This window comes from Canis lupus, chromosome 18 (assembly GCF_048164855.1).
Source record: "Canis lupus baileyi chromosome 18, mCanLup2.hap1, whole genome shotgun sequence".
NCBI classification, from domain to species: Eukaryota; Metazoa; Chordata; class Mammalia; order Carnivora; family Canidae; genus Canis; species Canis lupus.
The window spans coordinates 3,998,664-4,013,476 of NC_132855.1; the positions used below are offsets into that span (position 1 = coordinate 3,998,664).

General features: G+C 40.2%; 1 long non-coding RNA gene across 2 annotated transcripts in view; it reads left to right on the plus strand.

Annotated features, from left to right (window-relative positions):
• LOC140608583 (uncharacterized) overlaps window positions 1-14,813 on the plus strand; it is a 1,020,376-nt gene that overhangs the window by 916,600 nt on the left and 88,963 nt on the right. The window lies entirely within an intron of this gene.

Genomic DNA, 14,813 nt, shown 5'->3' on the forward strand with positions numbered 1-14,813 from the left:
TCTCTCTCACTGGCTTTTGGTCTGTAGCTGCGGCAGAAACCAAAGGAACGTTATGCAGCAGATTGGAGGAGAAATGAATTGATCATTACTTAAAAAGCTGTTACAAAGACAAAAACAAAACTATTTGACTAAAACTAATACAGTTAAAAGAAACAAGGTCATTTTAGTGAAATTGCTTTCGGCTAATTGACCTACCGCCCATTACTACGTAAGCCTGGCTTTTCAAAAATGATGTTAGCCAACATTTTAATAGAAGCTGGCTGGAGCCAGGTTATGCTTCATTTCCATAGAAAACAGTCCTCTCCTCTGCTCTCCATTACAGTGTGTTTTGGGGGATCAGTTTATTTTCTTCATCTTCCTCTTTCCGCCTACTTTTATGTTATCACCCACATTTTCTCTGCTCATTGAGCATAGAGAGACTTAAGGGGAGCCTCACAAAGAATAGCTATCTACTCAAACAGCCTGATATCTCCGGATTCCCCAAGAAAATTATACTACACTCATTCGATTTTCTTTGAAGGGGGCCAGCCCCACCCGTTCAGCATATAGATATTTATTTATAGAATTAAAATTTGGTTTTCGTATTTGGAAGTTCCTCATAATCATTTTCTATTCTCAGTTTGCTGAAATTTTGCTTTTACGTCACCCATTTGGCTTTTCAGCAGAACATTTGCTGATTTGTCATTGCACACAATTTCCATTACACTTATTTTGAACGTTTAGATGTAGCCATTCTTATTCCATCATCTCTGCCCATTCTGATAGATACAATAGCCCTAATAAGTACCCTTGTGAGGACCCCTCCCCAAAGCAGATCCTTATAAGCTTGAGTAAACTGTAGCAGTGATAATGTGTTGTCAGGGTTCTCCAACTGATTTTATAATAATCAGCTGTTTTTCTTTAAGTTTCCAAGAGTCACGTTTCAAAAGCAAATTTCAAGGGGGGTGGGGCACGTGGGTGGCTCAGTAGTTGAGCATCTGCCTTTGGCTCAGGGCGTGATCCCAGGGTCCTGGGTTCAAATCCTGCATAGGGCTCCCCATAGGGAACTTGCTTCTCCCTCTGCCTGTGTCTTTGACTCTCTGTGTCTCTCAAGAATAAATAAATAAAACTTTAAAAAAAATCAAATTGCAAGACTATATTATTACCTTTTTTAAAAATCACACTTTTTATGACATCTCACTTTCAAATCAAGGTGATAACATTATAAAACAGAATTCCCACGGTAGCAGAAGAAGGTAGCAACATCTCTATTTTTTTAAAAAGATTTTATTTATTTGTTTTGAGAGAGAGAGAGCAAGAGCATGATGGGGGGGAGGGGCAGACAGAGAGGGAGAAGCAGACTCCTCACTGAGCAGAGAGCCTGGATGCGATGTGGCCTCCATCCCAGGACCCCGGGATCATGATCTGAGCAGAAGGCAGATGCTCAACCAACTGAGCCACCCAGGTGCCCCAGCATCTCTATACTTTAAAATGAATTCTGTATTTGCACCTCACATAAATAAATCAGTGACGTCAGGAAAATATTAATTAAATAAATAACTTGTCTTTAAGTATTTCCAATAAATAAAATTTCAAAGTCCAGTTTGGTGTATACAAGCAGCTCTAACATTAGCATCACGTGCTTGCAGGGTTTTTACTGCAGAGTGCTTGCAAAATTTGAAATATCACCAGGGCAGAACAAATAGCTTCTTTATCTAATCAGAATGGTCAGAGCAGCTGTTTGTTAAAAAGCATTCCAAAATCCTTTTGTTCAGAATTTCTTTCTCAGAATTTTCCAAACTGGACTAGCCTCCATGCCCTTCATTTTTGGTAGACAGAAGTGCCAGTATTTTAAAATCTAATATAATTTTAAAATGTAAGGTTCAAATAAAATAATACAGTGTTCTTATACATATTTATAACTGCTATATATAAAAGAGACATTGGATTTCTTTTTAATACTCAACTCCCATCCCCTTCCCCTTGATCTGATTTGCTGCTGGCTCATTTTAGAATATATATACAACGAGAATAATACCAGAATTGAAAACAAGGAGACAAGTACTAGACATAGTGCATTTAAATATCTCTATATTGAATTCTTCCTGGGTCTGGGGTAGAAAAACTTGTTTTCCACTGTGGAACTATTTCTGAATCACCATTTTTCATTAACGCCCTAAGAATATTGGACTTGTGGGTATGGGAGGGTGACATTTCCCTGTCCACAGAAACAGGAAGAAAGGAACAATGACAAAATGTTGGTTTGAGAGCTGTTTACTGAAGGCAGATCTGAATCTAGAGTTGTCAGACTCTGGACAGGCTATGCTCCAAATAAATATTCTTTAAAAATATATATTCAGTCTTTGTGAATGGGGACAGTTTCAATTAATGGAGTGCTGTTCTAGTTGACTGGCAACACAAGGAAAAATATAAAGGGACGTAGGAAAATGGAGCCAGTGTGTAAAAATGCCTCTTAAAAGAAACCAGGCATTTAAGGAGAGTAAAGAAAAGATAAGTCTCTAGCAAGGCATCTGGCAAAGCCTTTTCTCACATCCTCACATATATGCAAAAAGAAAAAAAAGGGGGGGGCAGCGACAGCACTATGAGTTAGATGTAGGTATAATCAAGTGGACAGATACATAGGTAAATTGCTCATACCCAGAGGGAACTAAATAATGTGTTATATGTCATTCTAGAACTTTTTTAGTCAATGCCTCATGGCTCTACCTTCAGCCTTTTCCCATTCAATGTTTTAATCCCTGATATGAATAAAGATACAAATTTTATCACTTTTGTGCCCACAGCCAAGTCATTGTAAATCCATTGATTAATGGAATCAAAATGCCATAAAGACTTAAGAATGTTAGAATAATATGCTATATATTTCTAGATGAAACTTAATTTATAAATGCAGAGTCCTACACTTAGATGAATGGTAATTACAATGCTTCTAGGTGGAGACTGTGGTTTCGTGACAGAAATTACGGAAAAGAATGAGGATTTTCACTAAATTTACTTCTCTAATGTGTTTTTTTGTTTGGTCAGTTCACTGTTTTATTTGCCTAGAAGACACTCCAGGGTATAGTAAACACTCAATAAATATCATTTGAATGAATGAGTCAAATGTAAAATCTAACTACGAAAAGTCATTAGAACCTTAGGTTGCTTTAATAGAAATGGACAAGCAGCAGAACAAGGGAGAACACGGTCCTGTTTGCGCCCTCTAGACAGACCACAGCCAGAGTAGGATTATGTCCATATCTGAACATTAAAGTTGGATGCGTAAAGTCAGACTATTCAGAGGGAAGTTGCCAGAATAACAATAATACTCAAAACCCAGCAGGAGTCCCAGAAATAAGAGGTGAGTCATCAGGGTCACTGTCTTTAAATGTACAAAAAGCAGTTTATATAAAAGAAGGGTTAGATTCATCCTGGATGGTGTCAGTGTGGAAGACTAAAATAAATGACAAGAATAAAGACTTCAGCTCAATATGGAGGAAGGATCTTCTGGAAGAAGACCTATGCAAAGATGCCAAAGCCTTAAGAAGAAATTCCTGCATTTTGAGGTATGCAAGAATAAAATGGACTGCCAGTAGTCAAAATGATAGAGGGAGGAATAAGAACAGCATAAATTTTTGGACTTCAAACCTTTAAGAGACCTCCAGTCCTTACTCTTTTAGTGATTTCTAAATAAGATCATATCAAAGTGGGAAAAAAAGTTCTTACAACTTACAAAAACTGCGAAAAGATCAAACACAAAATACAACAAATCTATTTATCAATAAGTCATATCTATTTCAAAAATATGAGCTTGATGTTTTTACCTGAGGAAATTTGAAGGGCTAGAAAGTGGTGATGCAAATATATTTGATTTTCAGCTGTTGTTTCCTAGAAACAAAGTTATACACTTATAAATAAGTGGACAAGAATAAAAATCATTTTATTCCAATGCTTTCACAGTTAACCTATAATAATAATAAATGGCAATAAAAATGACAAAATTATAAAATATTAATGAGAGAAGGGGCCTTCGCAGGTAAGATATAATCTAAGGCAATCCTTTATGAAGAGCTCCCCAATGCCTCTGTCTACACTCTGATTAAACACTGACAGTGTGCAGAAACTCATGACCTCAATCCATTTTGACGTCTGGCCTAATAGATGGAAATTATTTTATGTAAAGTCATATGTTCCCTTCTCATAATTTTACCAGTTCATCCTGCTCCCATCCTTCAGACTCCATAAAATTCATCCAAACCTCTCTCTACAGGAACATCCTGCAGATCACCAAAGACAGCTATCAGGTCCCTACTTCTTTCATTCACCAAGCAAAATACCTTCAGTTCTTGCATGTCAGTCCCCAGACAGGGACCCAAAACCACGCTCACTGCCTAGCCATGTACAGTAGTAAACTTGTTATAAAGATTTCCTTATTTATTTTAGAGAGAGAGAGAGAAAGCATGGGAGCATGGGAGAAAGCATTTCATGTAGACTCCATGCTGAGCACAGAGCCCAACACAGGACTCGATCCCAGGACCCGAGATCATGACCTGGGCCAAAACCAAGAGTTGGACGCTTAACTGAGTGAGCCACCCAGGCCCCTCTACGCTACTCAATTTGATCAAAGGAGGTCCTGTAATCAAACCGAGGAGTTTACATGGCTAGGTCATGAGCACAGAACACAGTGGTCTGGTGGCGTCTGCCCAGCAGGGAGTTGAGAAGCTGTGTCCGTGCCTTCAGCAGGGATTTTCAAGCCCTATTATTTTCAACTATAACTAAAATACCTTTCACTACTCGGTATAAATCACTACCTACCAGTGGTATTGATCAAGACGAGGAGTTAATGTAAGTAGTGCCATGAGATTCCTACATATTATTTTCAGCCACGTGTGGGGCATAACTCAATCAGCCAATAAAGGGTAAGAGGTAAATATTATCCCCATTCACAGATATAAAACATGAAACCCAGAGATTGAATGATTCAGTCAAGGTCACACAGTCAAGAAGAAACGGAAACAAGCCAAGGATTCTCTGCACTTTTCACTGTACCGTGCTACCTTCCTGTATATTTTCTACAATCTTCATCTATTGAATAATTCATGACAAAATTATTCCTATATTAACATAGAATTAGAGTACAAAACAGTTTAAACGTAGAATTCTCTATTTGTTTTTGATCTTTTTGTATACATTTTAAAAGTATGGGAACAAAAAGTTTCAGCTTGTTGGGTACTTCCAAACAGCAAGGTTTTCTTACAGTATTTGTAAAAAAGAAGCTACCTTTAATTCAAACTGGCAGGTAATTTTTCTTTAGGGTCTAGAATGATGAAAGTAGCATTTTATGCTAAGGCTCTTGAGACTGTAAACAAAATAAGAAGAATTATGAGTTTGAACCAAAAATTATGAACTATGGATTCAAAATGTATTAGCACAGACCTAAAAGCCATTTAAAAGATTGAAAATGATTCCGTTTTCACTGGCTTTTCAGTTTCTTTCCAGGAGAGAATTGACAATTCCATTAGAGCCATAAAATTATGTCTACAGAGAAGGTTCAGTAGGATCCTACTGAACAGGGTAGCAGATGCCTGGGAAGTCAGAGGAAGCTCCCTGAATTATAAAACCAGAAGAACAGAAGAACTCGGTATGTGTAATTTACACACCACCCAACGATCCTAGAAAAAGCTATTTTCCAGAGACATGCCGATGCACCTACAATGACCTTTTTGAGCTGCTGTGGTATATTCTCGGATGATGTCACAAGGTTTCATTTGACACAGGGCCCCAATTCACTGAGTTTTCTGAATTCACTGAGTTTTCTGTCCCCAGTTCTGGTGCAGCTTTGGGGAAAATTAGGTGAAAGTCAGCCATTTCCACCTACTAAACTCCTCTCGAGAGTGGGGGCACCCTGGTCACTTACGTCAGGGTGACCACCATGGCTTAGCAAAAGACACCTGTTTGTAACACATCCGGCCATAATGACAGCCCCCCACCTTCCCAGACTGGGATACCCTCCGTGGCCATCTGAAGCCCTGGCATCTTACCTCATCATATTTTACCATATTCTCTTACCTCTTGCTCTCAGGAACTTCCTTTGTCCCTGTTTGACCTTGATTCACACTCCACAAACCAGAAGTTTTCCCCCTTTAAACCATTCATTACACTGTGGGAAAAAAATTTCTTTCCTTATAGTTTTATTCCCTCAAAAACAATTGAGCAAATCATCTTCTCCCAGGAGGATTTAATCACCTTTCCTCTAAAGATGGCAGGCGTGTGACAGCCACAAACCTGCCATGTACTGTGATGTATTATAAAATCACGGAAGGAGCATTGAACTTGAAATCAGAATATATGACCTTGAATTCAGTCTCTGCTACTCAGCTTGGGAAAGTGATTTCATCTTTCCAAGTCTGGGTTTTTGTTCACTGTTGGGCATGAAAACAACACCTACTTCTTAAAGATTAGACAAATCATATAAAAAATAAGCAGGTATCCAAAATGTGCGAATTTTCCAACTAGAGATACAAGTTCTCCAACTAAGGCTATTGACTTTTTTAATCCTCAGAGCTCCAAGCACATTGTATATGTACATCAAACAAAAATTGTTATCCAGGGAAGTAAAAACCAATATGGTAACAGAAGGTGGTAAAATCTCTACTGAGCAAATTAAATATATGCTACGGACTGCATTTTACATATTGAAAACGTTATTAGAAAAAAAATACAGGAGTATTATTACCTCCCAGACTTCCTTTTTTTTTTTTTTTAAGCTAGGAAGATTTATTTTCAAAAGTCCATAGTTTATGTTCCATCAGTCAAATATAAAATTCAAAACCTATAATAATCAAAGACTTAAGTGCAAAGATACATCTTCAGATCACAGGGAACTGAAATTCAATTAAAAAAATACTTTGGTAGCTCTTTTCTTGCTAATAACCCTTATCAGAATTAGGTCTTGTTGGCTGTATGATGGCACGAATTTGGTCTAATTTTTTATGATTAATTAGCTATACCTTTTAAATATAGAATATTCGTGTTATCAAGAGATGTCTGCTTTATCTCCCTTAAAAGAGATAAGGTTTCCTGAAATTATGCCACTAAAGAACACTGGTGGAAAAAGAGTCGGGTGACTCTGATTTATTTGCTCTAAATTAACAAATCTCTTGCTGCAACAAGATGCTCACTTAGGAGGAATGTAGCTACAGGGTTGTCATCGTTAAATATATACATATTTATTTTTGTTTTCCATCACATCATGAAGAAAAAAAAAAGGTTTTTTATGGAAAAATCTAGATCGGGCAATTCTGCATCCACTTCTATCAATCCTTGGAGAAGGGATCCCTGGGTGGCGCAGTGGTTTAGTGCCTGCCTTTGGCCCAGGGCGCGATCCTGGAGACCCGGGATTGAATCCCACGTCAGGCTCCCGGTGCATGGAGCCTGCTTCTTCCTCTGCCTGTGTCTCTGCCTCTCTCTCTCACTGTCTGCCTATCATAAATTAAAAAAAAAAAAAAAAAAATCCTCAGAGAAGTCATGACTCTTGATGTTTAATGGAGCTAAGGAGGACGCTAAAGACCTTTGTGTGTAAAATTTAAATAATAGAAGACGTATTCAGAAATCTTTTAGGGCGCTCATTTGTTTATAAAATGAATATACTGGCAATAGAAAGGGACATTCTCTCATTATTAATATAAATGGTTTTTCCCCTGAGGAATGAATGAAAAAGCAACTGACAATTTCCGGGTCTTTAAAAAAGCCCACAGAAAGCTGGACACTTGGGTTTAACTCCTTGGGGTTAAACTAAAAAGAAGCCATCTAAGGGGCCCTGGGGGCTCAGGGGTCGAGAGTCTGCCCTTGGCTCAGGTCGTGACCCCGGGGTCCTGGGATCGAGTCCCATATCGGGGTCCCTGCCGGGAGCCTGCTTCTCCCTCTGCCTGTGTCTCTGCCTCTCTCTCTCTCTCTCTCTCTCTCTCTGTGTCTCTCATGAATAAATAAATAAAACCTTAAAAAAAAAAGCCATCTAAGGTGTCCAAGTGGAACCACTTTGATGTTGGCAAGGGGGATCAAGAGCCTGAAAACCTAAGGTGAAATGGAATAAAGGTCCCCGTGGGAAGTGCATCCGACATAGCCTTTGTTGTGTCATCATCCTGGTCTTCGCAGCCACTAGGCTGGTCATCCAAGGCCCCAGTATATTAAACACACAGCACGAAGCAAAATTACCATTAACTCTCCCCAACTTGAATTTTCCTTCAAATTTGAAAATAATTGTTTGCTTTCCTCCCTAAAGAAATTTGGTACTACTTTTATTTATTGCTGTGGGTAGAATGATATCACTTACCTATCAGGACATGGCAGGTCCTAGAAGCTGCTACTGGACTTTGGCAGTTTCGATGTATATTCGCATTAACGTGAGCAGCTCCGCACCATGAAAAATGATTTTCCTCCTCTTTCTCTTAGCAGGTGTTATAATGAATCTTAAGTAGTCTCCTTCTCACCCAACGTGTATATAATTATATTCAGTTATTAGTTTCCTGTGCTTACCTCCTGTGCTAGGCCTTGTTTTTAAATATTAGTATTTTTCTATTGACAACTGGCAAACTAATCCCAGGGGAGCATGCAATCGCAGTTCTCTTGTACTCCAGAAAACTGAAATACTCATTATGATTTTAGTGAAACTTTGAGTTTGCACACTAACTTTATTATTTCTGTCCACACGGTAACCTTGGCAGTATATTTTGTCCCCCTTAAAGTCTGTAGCAAGGACATTACTTTCAAAGTGTTTTTCTGTCCCTAGTAGAGCCTTGCTCAGAAAGTTGGTAAGTTGTGCTCCGTATCTTTTTCCAATGCTTCAGGGATAAATCCAACCCATTTAAAATCCCTCAGCATAAAATGAGTTATTTCTACCAGAGAGAATGATTTTTTGAAGATGCTAGAATTTTTTTCGATTTCCCAGGTCATCTCGTTCAGAGATGTGTCCTATTTATGTAGCAGGCTCAGTCCCCGTGTTGTATCACCTAACAACATTGGCATGACACAGCTAATCACAAACACACGCAACTCGAAAATTTGTCAAATTTCTAAATATGTGGGACTCAGCTCTGGGGCATCTATGTCTCCTTTAAGGATATTTTTTTAAATGGCCGAAACTAATTTTGTTTGGTCATGTGGTGGGAGGAGGGGAGGGACAACCAGGAACAGAAAAATACTCACTTATGTGTAAATGGATTAACCAAGTTGTGCAAATATAGATACCTGGAAACAATAAACACGTCCTATTTCCCTAGGGGGCTCTTCCTGGAACATCTATCCTTTTGAACTTCCCAAGATCTGGAAAAGAAATCTCGAACTCTTATTCTACTGATAGGATAGACTTGGGAGAGGAACAAAAGGGCACAATTAAGGACATTTAGCACCTTTTCCTCAGGCCTGGGAAGGCGCCACGCAGTCCCTGGGCAGCAGGACGGGCAGTCCCTGGGCTGCCAAGGGGATAACTCGTTCAAACGGGTTTAGGTAGTTTATCGCCTACGACACAGCAGACAGAGCCTCGCGTTGGCATTGGTTCCCTTTACCTCCATCAAGTCCCCGGGGTGATGAAGAGGCACCAGGGAGCGGTTGCACACCCCGTGGATCTGTGTCACAGTTGAGAAACACAGGGTTTAGGAAATGCCCACCTGCCATCCCGCTCCTTTCAGCCCTGTGTATTCAAGGCCGACAACCTGTAGGCTCGGGTCTATCCAAGGCCCACGTGAGCCTGCCCGACTAGTCCAGCAATATCTCCTTGGTCAGGTTTAAAATGCACTTTCCTGCCTCAAGCCTGGTATGCCCAGGGGAAGCCTGAGGACAATTTTATCCAAAGTTAAAATGAGCTACTAGATGTAGATGCCCCGCATTATGGTAATGAGCATCCTAGCCTCCTCTTTTAACACCAACAGGTTTTGTTCCCTCCTTCCTTAGGACAGTTTTGCCTCCACAAATCTGGTCGCCCTCCAGTGTCCCCTGTAAAGCAAAGCCCAACAAAAACCTACATAAAACCCAGTCCATGTGGCTGACACACTGATGTCTTATCTCATGCCTGCCAGCTCCACATCTTATCCCAGTCCCCGCCGGCTGGAATGCTGTTAGAACTCAGATACCTCCCCGGGTCAAACCATCCTCCTATAGCTGACTATAGCCACTACTTTTTTTTTTCTTAAAATGCCTCTTACTACCCTATAGTCTTGGACCAGCTCCAGCACGACACTGGCATCAGCCAGGCCTGCAGGCAGATTGAGACTCGTGCTGGGCTACGCCGCCTTTCTGGTCGTTCCTTAGAGGACTGTGCTAGAGGATTCGAGAGCTAGCTCAACCCCACATTTTCTCTACTCTGTTTTATGTGAATAGACACAATATTAACTTTAAAGAAAAAGTACTAGGGTGGACAGGGAAGGAAGTTCTTATCCAGCATGACACAGTGACAGACCCAATGCCAAGTGCTCCGTGTATAAACTGTTTGGTAGAAGACTATTTTTTTAAAAATTGTTTTCTTCCTGAATTTTTTTTTTTTTTAATAGCTAGGCCATTCGCTCACTTGGTTAACCAGTGTGTCAGAGAAGGAACGGCAGAGAAGAAAGGTCAGACATAAAAAAGCCTTTTTAAAAAATTTTCTAGGCTTTCGCAGTCACTCTGGAGACTTTGGCTTTTACTCAGAGGAAGTCACAGGAGACCCAAGAGCAAAGGAAGAAGAAGATGCGCCTTACCTTGCAAAAGATCTCTCTGGATGTTTGGTTAGAATAAAATGAAGGCCAGACTGAAGCCAGGAAGTCTGACCAACCTGATTGAGAGGGTATTGCAATAGCCCAGGGGATCAGTGGTGGGAGTTGGGCCAGGGTGGCGGCAGTAGAGAGAGTAAAATGTAGTTGTATTCTGGGTGTATTTCAGGATGGTCACGTATTAGTGAAATGACGAAGTCTGGTTAGAGACCGGAGAGGTGGGCAAGACAAGAAGTCAACCCAGGTTGAGGCAGGTGGGCACAGGGTGCTCTGGCTGCAGCTGAAACTGCCCAGGCGTTGGTCAAGGACTTGCTGTGGGATAAACAACCGCTCTGACCTCATCCTGCTACCTGACTACATAAGGATAAAATGAGTCGCTGTTACTTTGTCTACTTGAAGGCCCGTATTAACAGTTTCCCTGGAGAGAAGCCACACGGGTCATTTCAAAGTCTATGCCAACTTCACGTGGACCCAGCAGCCGCGCAGACGGACAGCCTATATGTATGTACAGGCCCGAGCGAGTCGCGCTGACTCTGTGGCAGCAGCGCTAAGACAGGCCTCGGATGGTGGGGGGAGGCTTTCCAGGTGGACTCGACAAGGACAGCAGAACCGTGGCAGTTTCGGGGGACACTTAATGCCCTTCCCTGAGTTCCCAATCTTCTGTGTATTGAGATGAGTGATTTCTGATGGGGTGGAGGGGCCTTCAGTGGGAACTGCCTCTGAAGGGGAATGTTCCCTAATTCCCGGAGGATGGATCTGTCGGAGATGCCAGCTGAAATCTAAAACTCTGGGTTCCGATGATTTACAAGGCGGTTCAACGAATGAAAATATAAAGTCAGAACTTTCAGTCTCTCGGGTCAAGAGGAAATGTTTGGCAAGAGTGGTACTACAGAGGCCAGGGAAAAAGATCATAATCTGCGTTGTTTTTAAAGAAACTATCATGCGTGAGACACTCTGCTAGGCTCCCGACACTCATATTTCATTCAATCCCCCAAAGGAATCAAGAAGTAGGTGTGTTGCTCACCCTCACTTTACAGCTGAGGAAGTCAGGTCTCTGTAAGATCCTATGACTTGTCCAGGACCTGAAGCTCGGATTTGAACACAGGGCTGCCTGATGCTCCTCCAAAGTACTAGTTCTTTGTCCACCTATTTTTTTTTCCTAGCAGCTCCAGACCTTTAATTCATTGTCTTTTTCTCCTGTTTTGCTTTAAAATATTTAAACACACGCACGCACGCACGCACACGCACAAAGATAGAGATATGTATTGATATGGGAAAATAGATAATGAATTTGCTACTCATAAAAAAAAAAAAGTTAAGTGATCTAAGTACAGAAAATTTCCTATCATTACTGCCTTGTACCCTAACATCCAGGAGGGGCATATTTTACTACTCTGTTTTTGTTGTTGTTGTTGTTGTTGTTGTTTTTTAAGATTTGATTGATTGAGAGAGGTAGGGAGAGGCAAAGAATCCGAAGCCGACTCCCAGCAGAGCCCAACACAGGGCTCAATCCCATGACCCCAAGACACATTTTACTATTTTAAATGATAACTGAAGCTTTAGAATGCACTTAGCCCCATAAAACCAAATAATGGATGCTTATTAAATTTCGTTGTCTATCACCCTCTACTATTGTGTTTTTACGACATATTGTCTGTTTTCAGTGTCACTAATTAAAACGCAGATCCTTTTGGGGGAAGGTGGTTTTCCTCCAGGAGCCGCCGCTCCACACGGTGGTCCCCAGGAGCAGCGCAAGGTTAAAAAAGCAGGGACTGAACACAGTTTCATTTCAGAAAACATCTGGAAAAGGAATGTGGGGACCAGCATTAAATTTCTCCAAGACAGTTCCTCCTGCAAGCAATGTGAATTTCTTTCTTCTATGTGCACAGCTCCTGCTTCCCCCCAAGTATCTATCTTTGTCCTTAGGAGAGCACTCAGAAATGGGACTGCCATCTCGGGAAACACCCACAGCCACAAGCTGCCACTTGTGCATATTTCTTTTTTACCACCTAGTTGTCCTTTCTTCCCACCTCCTTCATAAATGCCTTCTCATTCGCATCCTTTCTGCAGATCCTTTTATGCTTGTTTCCCAAAGCCTTTAACATCACCTGCCCTTATAAGCTCCAGGTGATTTATGATTTAATTCTGCTCAAATTTCCATTCCATCCTCTGTTCTCCATTAATATGTTCAGCCTTAAGACAACCAGGAAATCACGTGTCCCTCCTTCCCACATATTTTGTGAATAATGGCATTTTGGTTGATCACTTCTGTGACCTGGCTTCTAACATCTAAAGCTCTCCAAATGCCAGGGCTCATGCTCAGATGCTCTCATATTTTAAATATGTGCAGAAGCCCTATAAATGCAATGACCTCTTTCTTCCTCTGTTACATTTTTGCATTAAATATCTTGCTCCTTTTTCGTTTTTTTCATAGATCTACATCTACCAAAATCTAACCTTCCCGTATTTAGGCACCTCTCCAGTTCTCATATTATTTTACATTATTGTTATAGCCATATTATAATGCTCCTATTATTGTTTCATTTCAGAGCAAAATGTAATCCCAACTGGCTTAACAACATTACCATTCAATTTCGCTAACATTATCTTCCTTGTTTCAGGGCAAACCCGTTCTAATACAATTCAAGAATCAAGTTTCTATATTCCGGGTACAATGTGATATTCAAATGCTTTCTCCTAGTCTTGTGGCTGGTCCTTTTGTTCTCAACTTCTTTTCAGAGAAAATGCTTCTAATTTCAACATATACGTGAATGTTTATATCAGCGCTATTTACAATTGCCTAAAATTGGAATTAACCCAAATACACTTCAATGAGTGAATGAAAAAAACAGTGGTACATCCACACAAAGCAGTACTATTCATTAATAAAAATGGATGAACTACTGTTACACACAACAACAAAGGCATTTTGCTGAGTAAAAAAAAGTAAGTCTCAAAAGGTTACATAGCAAGTGATCCCATTAATATGACATCCTGGAAAAAAATATATTGGAACAGAACAAATCAGAGGTATCCAAGGGTTAAAAGCAGGGGAGAGGAGATCCTGATTTAAGAAGTCGACAATAGGGAAGTATCTGGCGTGTTGCAATTGTGCTATAATCAGGTGAAATAGTAGTTACCAAAATCTATGCATGTGTTAAATCCCATAGAACTCCTTGCCCCAAACAGTGAATACTATTTGAGGTGTCTAAGAGTACAGTCCTAAATTGAGGGAAATTAAGTTTGACTTTGTGCACAGGCATCCGTTAGCCCCAACTCATAGGTTTCTCCCCTGGGTTATAAAACCCAAGAAAGGAAGCACTGCCCTCTACTCTAGCTAAACAGTTTATGCTGCCAATTGCAATTATGCTTAAATTAATTACCAGAAGTCTTTCCAATTGAAAAACAAATGCTTATAATCAGTATCATAATCATATAATGATTATAATATTCAGATTGGAAACAATATGACTGTCTAGTTCAAGATGGTATCCACATGAATCTCTCTCTCTTTTTTAGGTCTTGGGCCTTCCCCTTGCACACTTACAGCTGTGTATCTTTTATTACCTTCCCTTAGCCTGTTTCATCCGGATTTATTGTTATTTCCCATGTGCATCTTCCAAAATTCAATAATGTTTATTTCTTTCCTTCCATTAAATTGCAAACTCACTCAGAGAATAAGCAATATCTTAAAATTCCTTTTGTGTCCACCACTTTACCTAATCCAGTGCTGGGCACACCAAAATTGCTCAGTAAATACTTGCATTGGATCATTTATTATATATCTCTTCTGTCATCAGATGACCCAGGCCACTTCTGGACATTGTTCCCAGGCCAGAACCTGGTTCTCTTCAAAATATAGATTGGATTTACCTAGGACATACTTAGATATTTACATATCAGAAACATAGTGGAGGCCCTTTAATTTTTAATATTGTGTATTCTCCAAACTTGAACCAGGGTCCTTACTAATGCTTATTATCATTAGCTAGCATTTATTGAGCAATGATTTTGTGTCTGACACTGTGGTAAGCATCTTATAGTCATTATTGCTTTCATCCTGTTTGCTGCCTTCTGAAGTCTTAGGAAGAT